Here is a 5,010-nt window from a genome sequence, read left to right on the forward strand (position 1 = left end):
GGGGGGGTGAGACTTGGAGACATCCAGCACACTGCACTTCTCCAAGAGAGCCAATGCGGTGAGATTACGCCCACCACCTATCTGGTCCCACCTGCCTGTCTTAAGACCGGTAGACTATCTCTCTCTTTGGTCCAGATAGAGTCCCTCTCACCTCAGAGTAGTGTCTGATGTCCTCCCAGTCTCAACCCCCCAGATAGAGTCCCTCTCACCTCAGAGTAGTGTCTGACGTCCTCCCAGTCTCAATCCCCCAGATAGAGTCCCTCTCACCTCAGAGTAGTGTCTGATGTCCTCCCAGTCTCAACCCCCCAGACAGAGTCCCTCTCCATTCTCAACAATAACAACCATTGCATTTTAGTTACAATGACAAACAAGGAATAACAACAATTCCTCATCCTTTTCCTAATCTGTTCAGATCTCATTCATTTTACAGCAAGTTTGGAAGTCACAAAAAAATAATAATTAGTCCTTCCTAAATCCTTCCTTCCTCCCTCTCTCTCCCCCAAACAACCACCCAATCCCAGTTCTCCCCCTACCCAAGCCAAGTTAATCCCAACCTCCCATCTTTACTCACCTATTTCTAATCAATGCAAAATAGGAAAAACAATTACAGAATTAAGTAGGCTAAATTAGAAGGAGTAGGCTACAATTATAAACCAACAGGTAGGCTGTTGTTAAATCTGAATGGAGTTGTTGTAGACAAGGACATGAAGAACAGCAAAATGGCCTCAAATAGCCTTGCTAGTTAGCTAGCCTCTTTACATCGATTTGATGCGGTGAAGAATAGATGATAAATAACCTATCGCAGCAACACGTTTGTCTCTCTGTGTCAGACACACCGGCTCCTGGGTCATGGCTAGATGGGATCCAGCTTTTGTCAAATTAACATCAGATTTCACTTCACGGAGCAGATTAGGTAAATTTACGCAACAGGTTAGGAGAATTAACATTGCAGATTAGGAGAATAAGGTTAATGTTAGGAAAATGGTTAGGAAAAGGGTTAGCTAAAAATAATAAAAAATACATTTAGACGTTAATTTGACAAAAGCTGGATCCCTTCTAGCATTGACCCAGCTCCTGCTCCTCCACCTCCTCTACCTCCTCAACGTCCTCCACCTCCTCTACCTCCTACACCTCCTCAACGTCCTACACCTCCTAAACGTCCTACACCTCCTCCACCTCCTCAACGTCCTCCACCTCCTCAACGTCCTCCACCTCCTCAGTCCTCCACCTCCTCAACCGTCCCTCACACCTCCGCCCCCACCCTCCACTCCTCGCTCACTCCTCCATACAGTCCTCACCTCCTCAACGTCCTCCACCTCAACTCAACGTCCTCCACCTCCTCCACCTCCTCTACCTCCTCTACCTCCTACCTCCCACCTCCTCTACCTCCTCTACCTCCTCTACCTCCTCCACCTCCTCCACCTCCTCCACTCCTCAACATCCTCCACCTCCATCAACATCCTCCAACCCCCACTGCTCCTCCACCTCCCCTGCTCCTCCACCTCCTCCTCCTCCTCCTCCCCTGCGCCTCCTCCTCCACCTCCCCTGCGCCCCGTCCTCCACCTCCCCTGCGCCTCCTCCTCCACCTCCCCACCCGTCTGGGCTGGAACAACAAGCAGAGTTCACCGCCTCTCCTGGGTCGCATGAGCAAGTCCCCATTGAAGTTGAAAAAACATATTTTTCTTTAAAACACATGTAATTCCACTATCCGGAATGGATTTCCGAAAAAATCTCATGTCATATAATGTATTTGAATAGTGAAATATTTTCAAATGCCCATCCTTCTATCTCTTTCTGTTATATCCCTCTATCTGTTTTCTCTCTGTCTGGTCCAACCTCTTCACCGTTATGGGGGTTAAGCTCCACAGTACAAGACATGTTATATTGTGAAGGGATTTGGACTGTAGCAACTGCTCTCTCTTTCTATATATCTCTGTTCAATTCTCCTTTCATTCTCATGACAGCTGTAATGAACCTGCTCCATCCTGCACCATACCACTAATTTGAGAAATTTCGAGTACAAAGACATAATTAGAGTAACTAATTTGCTGAAGAGTCCACAGCTCAGGGATCCTCCGCAGTTCAACCACACGCCTACCTGAAGACGACTAAAATAGGAAGCAGCTGTCAAGACAACGCTGGTTATTCAGATCTGTAAGTTAGAGAGAGAGAGAGAGAGAGAGAAACATCAATTTGAGACTCTGCATGCAGAATTCTTCAAAAATATCCTCAGTGTACAACGTAAAACACCAAATAATGCCTGCAGAGCAGAATTAGGCCGATACCCGCTAATTATCAAAATCCAGAAAAGAGACGTTAAATTCTACAACCACCTAAAAGAAAGCGAAATCCCCCCCTTCTTCCATAACAAAGCAATCACCTACAGAGAGATGAACCTGGACAAGGGGCCTCTAAGCAAGCTGGTCCTGGGTCTCTGTTCACAAACACAAACACACCCCACAGAGCCCCAGGACAGCAACACAATTAGACACAACCAAATCATGAGAAAACAAAATGATAATTACTTGACATATTGGAAAGAATTAACAAAAAAATTGTGCGAACTAGAGTGCTACTTGGCCCTAAACAGAGGGTACACAGTGGCAGAATACCCGACCACTGTGACTGACCCAAACTTAAGGAAAGCTTTGACTATGTACATACTCAGTGAGCATAGCCTTGCTATTGAGAAAGGCCACTGTAGGCAGACCTGGCTGTCAAGAGAAGACAGGCTAGGTGCACACTTTCCACAAAATGAGGTGGAAACTGAGCTGCACTTCCTAACCTCCTGCCAAATGTATGACCATATTAGAGACACATATTTCCCTCACATAACACAGATCCACAAAGAATTAGAAAACAAACCCAATTTTGATAAACTCCCATATCTACTGGGTGAAATACCACAGTGTGACATCACAGCAGCAAGATGTGACCTGTTGCCACAAGAAAAGGGCAACCAGTGAAGAACAAACACCATTGTAAATACAACCCATATTTATGTTTATTATTTTCCCATTTGTACTTTAACCATTTGCACATCGTGCACACTTTATATAGACATAATATGACATAATGACATTTGAAATGTCTTTATTCTTTTGGAACTTCTGTGAGTGTAATGTTTACTGCTCATTTTTATTGTTTACTTCACTTTTGTTCATTATCTATTTCACTTGCTTTGGCAATGTTAACATATGTTTCCCATGCCAATAAAGCGCCTTGAATTGAATTGAATAGAGAGCGAGAGAGAGAGAGATAGCGAGAAAGAGACACAGAGAGAGAGAGAGAGAGAGAGAGAGAGAGGCTAGAGCGAGAGAGAGAGAAAGAGACACAGAGAGAGAGAGAAAGAGACACAGAGATGAGAGAGAGAGAGAGAGAGAAGAGAGAGAGATGAGAGAGAGATCAGAGAGAGATGAGAGAGGAGAGAGAGGAGGAGAGAGAGAGAGAAGAGAGAGAAGAGAGAGAGAGAGCCGAGGAGAGGAGGAGAGAGAGAGAGAGAGAGAGAGAGAGAGAGAGAGAGAGAGAGAGCTATGAGAGTAAGTGAGTTATATTTGCTAAACACTATCTTTTTAAACCATTTTGAGTGCAATGTTAATTCTTCTTCTCACTTTTGTTTATTATCTATGTCACTTGCTTGGGCAATGTAAACATATGCTTCCCATGCCAATAAAGCACTTTTGAACTGAGAGAGGGAAATAAATATGAGAGAGGAGAGAGGGATCTCTTTGACATCATTGATTTGATGTGTGTCTATATGTGGTAACATTTTCCATTCAAATGAAGCCTTTTGAACGGAATCAAATTGTATTGGGTCGTATACACATACAGTGGGAAAGTCTCGGAGTTCTACGGACAATTACTTCGACCTCATGACTTGGTTTTTGCTCTGACATCCTCTGTCAACTGTGGGACCTTATATAGAGCTCAATTTCGAGTCTCATAGCAAAGGGTCTGAATACTTATGTCAATAAAATATTCAGGTAAATTTTGCAAACATTTCAAAAAAACAATTTTCGCTTTGTCATAATGGGGTATTGTGTGTAGATTGACGAGGGAAAACATAATTTTATCAATTTTAGAATAAGGCTGTAACGTAACAAAATGTGGAGAAAGTCAAGGGGTCTGAATACTTTTACGAATGCACTAGCTACATTTCTTCAGCCTCCTGAGGTTGAAGAGGCGCTGTCGCGGCTTCGTCACCACACTGTCTGTGTTGGTGGACCATTTCAGATCGCAGTGATGTGTACACCGAGGAACTTGAACGTTTTCAACTGCGGCCCCGCCGATGTGGATGGAGGCGTGCTCCCTCTGCTGTCTCCTGAAGTCCACGATCAGTTCCTTCATTTTGTTGACGTTGAGGGAGGGGCCCCTGTGTTGAGGATCAGCGTAGTGAAGGTGTTGTTACCTATCTTCACCACCTGGGGGGGCGGCCCGTCAGGAAGTCCAGGACCCAGTTGCACAGGGCGGGGTTGAGACCCAGGGCCTCCAGCTTGATGACGAGTTTGGAGGGTACTATGGTGTTAAATGTTGAGCTGTAATCAATGAACAGCATTCTTACATAGGTATTCCTCTTGTCCAGATGGGATAGGGCAGTGTGCAGTGTGATGGCGATTGCATCGTTTGTGGATCTATTGGGGCGGTATGCAAACTAAGAGAGAGAGCAGGCAGCACTCAGCACAGAGTACTGGGGGTAGGAGAGGAGTAATGGGGTAGGAGAAGAGTAACGGGGTAGGAGCAGAGTAATGGGGTAGGAGAGGAGTAATTGGGTAGGAGCAGAGTAATGGGGTAGGAGAGGAGTAATGGGTAGGAGAAGAGTAACAGGGGGTTAGGAATGGAGTAATGGGGTAGGAGAAGAGTAATGGGTAGAGAAGAGTATGGGGTAGGAACAGAGTAATGCGGGTAGGAGAGAGTAATGGGTAGGAACAGAGTATGGGGTAGGAGGAAAGTAATGGGGTAGGAGAAGTAATGGGGTAGAAGACGTATGGGGGGTAGAGCAGAGTAATGGGG

The sequence above is a fragment of the Salvelinus sp. IW2-2015 genome, unplaced genomic scaffold (assembly GCF_002910315.2).
Source record: "Salvelinus sp. IW2-2015 unplaced genomic scaffold, ASM291031v2 Un_scaffold2814, whole genome shotgun sequence".
Classification (NCBI taxonomy): domain Eukaryota; kingdom Metazoa; phylum Chordata; class Actinopteri; order Salmoniformes; family Salmonidae; genus Salvelinus; species Salvelinus sp. IW2-2015.